Below are 12,766 nucleotides of genomic sequence, written 5' to 3'. Positions count from 1 at the left end.
CACCCCAAGGAGATATGCTAGGATGAATGTGACCCTTCTCTAAGAGTTCCTCAAGCTGCATCTTGAGCTCATTAAGCTCATTTGTGGTCATCCTATAAGGTGCTCTTGAAACTAGCTCAACTCCTGGTACGAGGTCTATATGATAGTCAATCTCTCTATGGGGCGGCATTCTAGGTAGGTCGGAAGGAAACATGTCTGAATATCCCTTAAGGATAGGATGGTCATCAATCGATGTTTCCTGTTCATCCTCTTCCTCTCTATCACTGATGGTGATGGAAAATGACTAACATCCCTTTCGCATGCTCCGCTTAAGCTGCATTGCGGAAATCATATGAAGAGACACAGGTCTCTGAATCCCGGTGATTACTATGGGCGAACCATGATCATCACTTGATTTCTTTTAGGCGGTAATCCATCTTGGCTCTGTGGGTATAAAGCCAATCCATGCCAAGTATGATGCCATATGATCCAAGTGGTGTAACTCTAAGGTCTACTAAGGTGGTGGTATTGCCAATCTGAAGCTAACATGCCCTAACCTCTGATTCCATTGACACTCTAACCCCTGAAGCTAACTCCACTTCCCAAATGACACCTTGTCTAGTTTCCACTAGCTCACAATGCTCCACAACCAATGGAGATATAAAGGAGTCAGCAGCTCCTGAATCAAATAATATAGATACACTGCTACCTCTGATCATACCTGTAGCCTCAATGACTATGGCCTGGTGCTCTGCCTAGCAGTTGTCAACTGCTACAAAGACTCTATGGGACCTGCCCATATCTCCAACTATAGGCTCTGATGCTGCCATCCTTTGATTCCCTACCATTTGACCCTGAGGACACTCTCTCGCCATGTGCTCCATGGCTCCACATGTGAAACAAGCACTATGTGCCTAAAACTGGATGCCCTGAGGTCTAGAGAAAGGTTGTCTCCCTATCCTGCTAAAACCATTGTACCCACCCCTGGAGGACTACTGAGTCCTCACCGGAGGTGTGTAAGGAACCTAGGATTGTTGATCTCACCTTTGACCCTAAGACTGCCACTGCTTGGGTTTTGCGCCTTGCTAACACTGCAGAGGCCTCTGCCTCTGGTTCTGTTGTGACTATTGTGGAGGAGGGGTTTGGAGAACCCTGATGTGTGTCTATTATTACCCTTCCGATGGGGTTTCTGAAACCCGTATGTTTGGGGTATAGGGTTTCGGTTTTGGAACCAATCCCTTGTATCTTATGGCCTAACCTGAATCTCCTCTTCTATTAAGGCCTTCTCCATGGCAACCCGAAGGCTCCCTAGAGCGGACATCCTCACTGGTCCTGCTATGCCGGTATTCAGCCCTCTGATAAAATGATTGACGAGAAGCTTCTCGTCTTTCAGGTAGTCCACGTATGGCAAGAGCTCGAAGAACTTGCTCTCGTGCTGGGTCCCTGAGAGACCCTTCTGCTGGAGGTCATGGAACTAATCTATCCTATCCTGTCTGTAATGCTCTGACAAGTACCTCTCCCTAAACCTCTCTATAAAAATCTCCCATGTGAGGGTATCTGCAAATAAACCGTACTTGTATTCCTCCTGTCTCCACCATGTGGAGGTCGTTCCTCTCAATAGGTGGACTACTACATGTGCCTTTAGATTGCTCTCGTAGGAGTGCAATGCAAAGCACCTATCTAGGCTCAAAAGCCAAGCCTCAGCTTCTACCCTATCGGTAGATCCCCCAAAAGATGGTGGCTGGAGGCACATAACCTCTCTGATTAGATCCCAACGTGATCTCTCATGATACATTGGCTCTACTACTAGAGGTGGTCTTGGTAGGTGAACGAACTCAGGCTCATGCCCAGCCTGACTCTCTACAGGATTAGGAGGTGGACTCCTACTTCGTTCCCAATCTAGCGATCTATGGCTCCCTGACTTCTGGTTTTCAACATGATGATCCCCTACTGGAAGCCTATCCTAGACTATACCAATCGGGTTCTAGAGAGCTACTAAGATGTCTCGGTTTGGGTCAACCAGTTGTTCAGGAGGAGGCTCTGGGTTCCCTTCCGGAATCGATTCCTCCCTATCGACCTCTTCGCGTGCCATGCGTACATGCCTAGGACCCCTTTCGTGCTTGTGAGCTTGTTGCGTAGTCCGAGGCATCCTTATGAGAAAAATAAAATAAAATGAAGTAAATAAATAATTTTTCAGAGAAATATTTAATTAATTAAAATTAAATATCATAGAAAATTAATATAATATAATCAATTAAATAATTAAAGCGAAACGTAATGGAGAAAGGTTCCTAGTGTTGGAAATCTGGCTCTGATACCAAAATGTCATGCCCAAACTTTTGGGCACGAACGGAATAATTTTTTTTAAAAAAAAACATAACCTAATGAAGCTAAGTTTGCTAAAATAATGAAGTATCAAGTCTTGTCTTAACTACGTTTGAATTCTTCTTCAACTAGAATAAATTTTAACCACTATGTCAAGTAAGCAAGATAATCTAATTTGCATGTGGGAAATTAACTTTACAAATAATTTATTATTATCTCATTAATTAATTAAATAATAAATTCACTTAAGCAAAAACCCCTAAATTAATTGACAAGGGATATCATTAATCTTAATCAATCTTTTTAATCGTTGCAGGAATTAATTAAATTAACTCTAGCAATTGGATTTTTAAATCCCACGAATTATTTTAACAATAATTATAATGTGTCTAAAGGGCTAAATAAATCCATAATAAAATTTTCCCTATAGAGTTTAATCTCAGCAAGCCTAAAATTTAGGTGAACTAAAAAAAATAATCCCCTATGGCCAAAATAACTTATAAAGTCATTATAAATTTCCTAAAAGATTAAACTCCAAAATAATTTAAAATTTAAAACATCAGATTTAAAGGTTTATATAAACATATATAAAATATGAATGTTTAAATAAAATAATTAAACTCAAGTTGAAGTATACGTTCATATATATAATTATACATATATATAAGGATATAGGGTTTTTAAATTCTTAAATTTTAAAATAAACATGAACCCTAAAATTTAAAAGTTATAAATAAAAGAATTCATACTCACATTTTTTTTATTTCTTTTATAACTTCCAAATACCCTAACCCAAACCGGGTTAGGGTTTCTTGTCTTTTTTCTTTTCTTTCCAAGCAACCTGCAAATAAATCATAAGGTTTTGACCATGGAGAGCTCACCTCCCAGCCTAGGCTTACTAGAAGCCATCCTTGAGCTTGGAGAACCAAGCCCTACACAGGTTACACTCAGGCAAACACAATAAGCAAGGGAAAAACATACAACAAACACTTTCCCAACCAAGGCTACACTTCATCACAAAATGTGATATTTTTTACATGGGTGGTAGTGGACCAAATACCCTAAGGAGACTGCAAGAATGGTAGATCACAAAGCCACCTCATGGCAACAAAGATATATCATAAGTTCATTAACCCCACATCATTATGCCCCCCTAAGGCATTCATGCCATACTTTCTCTCCTTATGACCGCCAAATGCATAAACCAGGCCATGCAGCAAGGGTCACATATACACCCCTTGAGATCACTCTCATAATGAGAGCCTCTCACTCGAGGGCTGTCAAACTCCTACCACCCACAAGACCATCCTACTCTCCCAAGATTAAAAGGCCTTGGTTACTCTCAAATCATAGGAAATGCATAAAAGAATAAAAGATAGGTCGCATAATAATTTTCACAAAAGAAAATACAAGAAAACAACTTTTACATACAAACAATCTTTCCAACATAAACATGCAACGTAAAAAGAAACAAAAGGAGAAGATGAACCAACCTTCAATCTGCCCAAAGGTTTGCTAGAACTAGTTTGAGGATGAGCAGCCCAATTCCACAAATCCTTTCTTCTACACTTAGCCAAAATTCTATCCCAAAACTATTCTTTTCAAAATTGCATGATCTCCAGAAATGGAGAGTGGGTGATTATCCACAAAATCTCTAATCCTTGCCTAAAAAGACCTCAGTGAGAGTTCTCACAGGTTACTAAAACTGAAAAAGAAAAAGTAAAAGAAAGTGGGAAAAAGAATCTCACATCAAAAAGGAAGGTTATCTAACCTAGATGACACCTTCTAAATTGAAATTTCGCTCACCTTAGGAAACCCACTTTTTGAGGTGACTAAACAGTCACATGGGAGTAGCCACATGCCTAAAAATACTCGTAACCCATAGGTATACCTTATGGACTTTAGGAAACACCTCTAAACTATCCCTAGGAGTCCATTTGACCCCTTAGAAAAAAATCTGAAGTTAACTTTCGGGTCAAACCTGAGTTGACCACTCCAAAGACTCTCTACCCAAGGAAAATTTCAAACCACATTCAAATGTTTGAAAAGGATATGGTTGAAACAACTCCCTCCAAGAGACAAGTCAAAAATCAAGACATAAATCAACACGTGTCAAGTGACACCATAAAATACATTACAAAATTACACATGAAATTTGTCTCTTGTAGGATTTACACAAATTAATAAATTCAATTTAACACACATGCAACATTTAGTTTCACAAATAAAATACAATACTTACGGGGTGTTGTCTCTCCAAGTAGACAACCCCTAGTTTTACGAACGTACATAGGTCTAGGTTTGGTTCTCCATAATGTTTTCATGGTCACATGGATAATTTCTCCTGCGCATCTCAATTACACATTAGTAATTCCAAATAACCTCATATAGAATTAAACACATGAATAAGAATACACATCATACACTTTGCATACAAATGATATTAAACAAATCAATATATCTTATATCCAAATAAATCCACATAAGTAATTATCATAATCCTCATAATTTTGCTCCATACATAAAACATGCATCCTATTTCTATCATCATAGTAAAGTCCTGCAAATCCAATAATGACATACATCATCCCAAATTTATCCTATTCTAGAATCGTATAGAGTTCTATATCTATAATGCATAGAAAGGAAGCATCAATATATATCAATGTTATCCAAATCATGGAATCATATAAGTTCTAAATCCATAATGCATAAAAATAAAGCATCCATAATACAAATCTATGATTGGTGTATTAATTCATTTGACTCAGACTATACCCAATATCATGATTGTTGTTTATCTTGTTGCTAGATTTCAAGTTGGTCTTATGGAATCTCATGTTTTAGCTATTAAAAGAATATTCAGATATTTGAAAGGAAATGTTGATTTTGGTTTATGGTACCCTAAAGATGATGATTTTACTTTGAGTGCTTTTAATGATGTTGATTGGGCAAGAGATGTTGACAACTGAAAGAGTACTAGTGGTGGTTCATTTTTCTTGGGAAAAAGGTTGGTTTCTTGGGTGAGTAAAAAGCAGAATTCTATTTCTTTGTCTACTATAGAGGCAGAATACATTGTTGTTGCTAACAATTGTACTCAGGTACTTTGGATGAAGCAGATGTTGAAAGATATCAAAGTAGTGTATGATGATCCTATTGCCTTCTATAGTGACAATTCAAGTGCAATTAACATTTCTAAGAATCTGATGTTGCACTCCAAGACTAAGCATGTATCTATCAAGTTTCACTTTTTGAAAGACAAGGTAAATGAGAAGGAAGTCAGATTGGATTATGTGCCTACAAAGGAAAATATTGTAGATATTTTCACGAAGCCTTTGCCTAAAGATGCCTTTGAGTATCTGAGAGAGAAGTTAGGGGTGATTGCCCCTCCTTATCAAAACTAAGATGCATTGGTATGCATCAATCCGATGCATTTCACAGGCATATCTTGTGATCCAGATTGATGAGTGGAGGTTGCTACTCAGGGGGAGTAGTCGATTATTTTTCTTTGTGGTGAAAATATGTGCATTTTTCATTGATGTCAAAGCGGGGGGAGTCATGTGAAAAATGGTGTTGGGAGAGATTCATGAATGGGAGAGTGTGATAAGAGATTTGAGAAAGAGATTTCTTTCTTTATCATTGATTTTTTTTTACATCATATGTTGCCATCAATGCCAAAGGGGGAGATTGTTGGATGTGTGGTGAGATTGTTGTAAATATATCGTTGAATGATATCTAAGAGATGTGTTGTCATTGATGTCAACATATTTCTCTGCCTATGACAGTGATATTGTGAATTCAGTGAGATGGTTTGCTCAACATGTTGATGATCATAGTTTGCAGATTAAAGGGTTTGTATAGGATTGAATATAGATGATTCAGTGCAATGTCCAGAGATCCGCATGAAGATTTGAGTGAGTTATGGTTATCTATGTTGTGACTTTTTTTTTCTGTTATTCAGTGGTGGCAGAGTGTTCGGTATTTTGATCTGCATTACTCCGCATTGTAATATCTTGGTTTGTGGATCTAGAGGATATGTTTGGTGAGTGGGTTAAAATGACCTTATTTATTTAACATTGATTTTTTTTCTTTATCAATCATGAACGATTCATTGTTTAAAATGTTTGAATGATACCACCAAATCATCCTACATGAATAAATCTAGATAGTAAATTTCATCCTGGTTCTTTGGTGATAAATATAATTTCTAGATGGACATAAGTACTATAATATGGGTTCCTCCACCTTCAATGGTTAAACTAAAATTTAATGGTTTATTGTGGCAATATAAGCCACTCAAGTGCATGTTATGTAACTAGAGACATTGAAGGAAACATGTTGATAGCCACAATAACTAAACTTCACATTGATTCTAATAATAAGGCAAAAGCTCAATCTTCGCTAACAAAGATTTATCTAGACAAAAGATAGAATTATAGAGGGATATGAATTGAAGGGTATACAATATTAGTTTTAAATCTACATTAAATAACATGTCTTCATCTAGTTTGATATGTATGATTGTGCTAATTGTTATAGGGAAGGAAACAAAATAGTCTAGATTATCTTTCAAATTTAGCCGTAGATCCATCCTCGTCATTTAAAATTTACTTAAGATGGCCAATTCAAAACGAAGGTGTATTTGACTCCTCTAAAGGGGGTGGATTTTTTTCTCATTCTTTTCATTTGGGTGCAATATTTCCTTACCACATTCACTATGAAGCTTGTGAGTTCCATCCATTTTTTTTTCTTAATTATGTAGATTTAAGAGGAATGTAATTGGATTTTATCTTCATCTATGATGGGTCATGATCTCATTTATTTCTTTTATCCCATTTCACGACCAATCCTCCTTATGTTGGGTGAATGATCATGATAATGTTAATCTTCTTCTTTTCCATTGGTTGGTACTTCATAGCAATCAATTCTCACTTGGGACTCATTAATGTTTAATCCCATCCTCACAGTCTTCTCCTTGCATAATTCTCATTGCAACAATGTTGGAGCTTCAAACGAATATGAATATTTTCTTTTCAATTTGAAAATAAGAACCTCATATTTTTAGGAGCTCCAATTTCGTTCAATTGGATCATCCCTTCAACCAAGATTGTGAGGCTATTGAAGAGGCTATTTGGGTGGTTCTTGGCAAAGAAATCTTCCAAATATAGCCTCATATGTTGTTTTCTTCAAAAGTGGTGTCACTCTTTCTTTCGAATGCTCCTAAAGAATCTAGTTTTCCACTACATTCAAAGATACCTCATCATAGAAGAACAATTTAGCGTCACTATGGAAAGGTACAATATTTATCATGGTTCTACACTCATTGGAGGTATTTTTACATTAAAATAAAATTTTAAAAGGATCTTATAATTGTCTATGTTTATAATGCTTTCAATTTAGGTTACAAAATGAACATTACAGAAAATCCAATGATTTCTCACTTGCTAGAGCTTGGACACATTTTTATATCTAGAATGAAAAAACTTTATGTCTTCCATTTCCCCTTGAGTCATATTCCTCTCGAATCATATTCTTTATCAACCCCTATATCTCTTCTTGTTGTTCCAACAACCACTTTGAAACTTTAGACTTATTTGTTAACTATGCTACCAATTCATCAACCACAACTAAATTTTTTTTTGAACATTGACATTTTTGCTTTACCTTTTTTTAAACTTTAAGAGCTGTAATGTTTTCCTTAAATGTGGCGTTTACGACTCCTTAAAACTTCTTGTTATCATCTATTAAAAAAAAATTAATTGTGTTTAAAGTTTAAACTTTGTTGTTGCGTATTAAAGTTTAAATTTCTGCCGACATTGACGAAGACTTTAACATGGGCATCGTAAATACCATTTTAGTGTTGGGAGTGGGCTATGCCATTAAATATGGGCCGACGGTCTTCACCCGGTCATTGCACTCGGTAAATGCTCACCCTAAAATTAGGGCAAGGGTTCTTTTATGTCTTATATTCATTTATTGGTTAGAAATGGCATGATATTTCTGTTCATCTTATTTTATTTCAATCTTATTTACCTCACTATTTCATAATGCATAAAAGAATTATCCTTTCAATGTTGAAGGTCAGTATTGAGAAGTCATTGTAGTAGGTAAATGTTCACTGTCACACAATTAAATTTATTCATTGAAAATTGAAGGCTAACATTGATAAGGTCATTGTAGTAGGTAAATGTTCACTGTCACACAATTTATAATAAATTTATTCATTGAATATTGAAGGCTAACATTGATAGGGTCATTGTAGTAGGTAAATGTTCACTGTTATACAACTCATAACAAGTTTATCCATTCAATATTGAAGGCTAGCATTGATGGGATCATTGCAATGGGTAAATGTTTTATTTTTATTGGTCAAAATTGACATTTGACTATTGAATTGGATGATATTTAAGAATAGTTCTATCAATTCTACGTCATTTAAACATCATCGAGTTCATTTGTCAAATAATTGATTACAAGTTTGCACTTCATCTATATCAAAGGATTGTAAATATTTATCTTGTTTTTATTTACCAATGTTAAGTTTTGACTATCATACCAAATGACATTAAAAAATAGCCTACCAGTTTATTTTGTCATTTTGCTTATGTGTAATAAATTAATATTTCAAATAATTATAAAATTAGATTTATCTTTCATTGCATTAGATTTTTTATTTTTTTGAGTATTAGAATAACTTTTATAATGTTAAATTTAAATAAATTAGTCATTTTTTTTTTCAAATGATATATAGTGAATAATATTTTTTTTTTATCATCTAATAAATATTAAAATATCATTTTTTTTCTTCATTATTAAAATTGAGTGTCCTTATTCTTTTAGCATTGGAAAGAAAAGATAGATAAATAACATATGATTTTTATTGGTTGAAAATAAAATTTAATTTGAGAAATAACTTATTGATCCTTATAATTTCATATTACAATAAGGACTTATGATATGAGATAAACATTGATAGTGTAGGTATAAAAAGCACAATTTATGGTAATCTAAAATCTAAATTAAAATAAAATGTTTAATGATCATTAAACTTTAAGTTAAGTTATTTTTTTTTTTCTTATCTCAAAAATATTTATAATATTTTTTTTCAAAACAAATGATCTATGAGGTGACTTGTAATCCTTCCAAGTTATTTACTTATGTTGTTTTCATTAGGATTAATTATATGTTAAGTTATTTTCTTCAATTTTGACTAGTTATGCACTTACATGATGTAGACACCTTAAATTATCTTTAATTAAATAAATATTTATTATTTATTTAATTAATTCAATAGTTTTTTTTCTTCAAAATTAAATAAATGTTAATTATTTATTTAATAATCCCAACCTCACCTTTTTCCTTTATTAATTAAATAAATAATTTTATTCATTTAGTTAATTCATTATCCTCTTCTTTTTAATCCCAGCCCAAACAACTTGTTCACATGGATCATAACCTAAATTCATAGGCATGTGACAAGTGTCATATTCCTCTTAATTCACTTTGTCCTTTCTCCAATGTCCACATTCATTAAACCAAAAAGTCAATCCACCTCTTTATCTTAGTCCTCCATTTCAGCATTTAACCTCTCAATCTTATTCACCTTTACCTACCACTCAATCTCATCCCTTCATCTTTACATACTACTCAATCCTATTGATTCTCTTCTAACTATGTGATCATGCCATTCACCTTTTAACCTATTTATCTAAGCCCTTGATTTTCTTAGAGATCTCTATAAAATAGGCTTATTCTTCTCATTTCATCAATCAATCAATCATTAGAGTACCTACATAATGCCAAAATCTCTCTAGATATTACATCATCATCCTCATTATTTTCATCATAGATTTTATATAATTAATAAACCACACTCCATTATTTCATGACCTCTCATGCTAGTACTTAAGGCTAAGAGAAAACAACCGTTTTCACAAGATCTTGGAGCATAGGAAAACACTGGAGTCAAGCCTATTATGTGTGTGAAGGTATAGCTTTTTTTATTTCATTTTATTTGCAAGCATGATAGATTACTTCATTGTTGTTATTGGATAAGTTTTTGTAGATCGAGACTAGTAGTTGGGTTGTTTAGGGTTGACAAATAGTTTCAATTTCTAGCGTACATATGTGTTATTATTCATTACCAAATGCCTCTCACACTTTTAAGATCTAAATAATAATTTCATGAGATATTTCATTCAAATACTAAAACTAAAATAACTTATATCTCAACACATACATTGTAAATAAAAGAACCAAAAGCTCATTATAGATGACACGATGCATGGGTATCTAACACAAAGAAAAGCCTTACAAACATTTAGGATGTATCATGTGCATGTATATGTATAAGAGTGCAAGATAAAAAATAATGTACATGAGAGAGATGCATGAAACACTTATTGCAACAAAAAGGGCCATTTCAATGGGAAATAAAAACTAGATAGTAGATAGTTTGACCAATTACATGTGGCAAAAAGAAGTTGCAATACCCATTAGTATGCATGTGTAAGGGAATTCTCTAATGGAAGAGAAATTATATTGGTTTAGTGACAAATTCCATGTGTGCTCATAGTAGATTATCTAATTTTATATGAGTAGGGTACATTGATGACATGTGGTAAGATTTTTGATATCCACACTTGATTATAAATTATGTATAAATAGTTGCAATGTGTAAAAAATTGAGGCCTTTTCTTGACAAGGCTTAGAGTTTGCATATATTTTAAACCTTCAAATTAATCCATTCTAATAATAGAAAGATTTGTTCTAGATATCATTCTATGTTCTTATAGACATGTTCTAATAGATATCATTCTATGTTATAATTTTGCTCCTATTATTCCTTTATGCTAATTTTGTCAAACTTGATGTTACCCTTGGAATAACTTTAGGATGACTCTCTCACTAGTTGCCAAGCATTGGAAAACTTCAAGGTCATGGTTTACTTAGGAATAAAGAGAATCTGTAGAGAATGTTGGTTCCTTAATTGCAATCAATTAAAATTGATCTAAAATATCATTATTTCACTGAGAAGAGGAAAGAGAAGTTTCTTATATTAAAATGAAACCTAAAACTATGAAGGTGATTCACCAAAAGTTTATTGAAACTATTTACGCTACTATTTTCATACACAATATTTTCAATAGCTCGGTTTTTCCTTTACACAACTCATACATTCTGAAGCAGTCACCGATGAGGAGGGACCTCGAAGAGATCAATCCAAACAGGTCAGCAAGAGTTAACACTACGGAAACACATAGATATGATGGAGGCAAATGCAGAACAAATTGTTTATATTGCATGAAAGTCAAATACATCCAACCGGCAACAACCGGGTTACAACATACCTGCACACAGGCCTGGTAGAATAGGTCTCATAGGGACCTTGAATTGAAAGATCTATCTTCTAAGAACTATCTATCTAATACTCCTTTTCTCCAAGTTGATTCCTTACATTGCAAAGAATGATTACAAATATATATATTGATCCAAAGGATCAAAACCCTAACGTGCAGAAATGAATGAGGTCGACCTCCAAAAAATCCCAAAGGATGAAATGTAGAAGGTTGGCCACACGTCAAGAAACATCGAGATTAACATCCAAGGCTCCACAAGCATTGGAATGGGTTTTGGTAGATCACCAGAATAGGTCTTAGGCAACAGGTAATAAGAAACTGTCAAGGAAAATCGGTAGGGATATCTTGCCAAAAAGTTATCCAAATGAGATGCAGTTAGAAAGCAAGTAGGGTGATCAAGTCTTCAAGAAGAATCCAACTCCATAGGAAACTGGTGTGCCAGAACAAGGACACACAGAAAGAAAACTGAAACTGCAAACAGAAAAGAATTTTTTTTTATTGATGCAAGATTGCTATGAACCGGGGATGCTTTTGCATCAGACATGTGGGGTTAATAGAAAGTGAGCCTCTCACTTTACTGGGGTCAGAGGAAAACCAATGCGGTCTACCTCTTCCCGAGAAATCCAAGATGAGTCTCCCACTGGTATGTTCTTCCACTTCACAAGGTATTCTTTGTACTGACTACTTCGAGTACTACACTCGATCCTACTATCCAAAATCTCTTCAATCTGATTTAGTTCCTTCTGGGGAAATTATTTCTCCAAGTCTGCAATATTGTCCTCACTAAATTTTGATTCATGGTACTCATGAAGATCTGCAATGTTGAATATAGGTGAAATAGTTAGACTATCTGGTAGCTCCACTTCATATGCATTTCCAGAACTAAACTTTCTTAAGATCTTACTGGGTCCAAACTTCTTCATCTGCAACTTATTATAAGTTCCAATTGGGAATCTCTATTTTTTCAAATAGACCATTACTTCATTACCAACTTTAAATTCCTTATGTCTCCTCTTCTCATCTGCCTTCTTCTTGTATTTTCTATTCATATCTTCCAAATGTTGTTTAACCTGAATGTGCAATGTTGCCATGTGCTCTGCAAA

Source organism: Cryptomeria japonica, chromosome 9 (genome assembly GCF_030272615.1).
Source record: "Cryptomeria japonica chromosome 9, Sugi_1.0, whole genome shotgun sequence".
Classification (NCBI taxonomy): domain Eukaryota; kingdom Viridiplantae; phylum Streptophyta; class Pinopsida; order Cupressales; family Cupressaceae; genus Cryptomeria; species Cryptomeria japonica.
The sequence above is the reverse complement of the archived record's forward strand: the minus strand, read 5'-3'. Positions refer to the sequence as shown.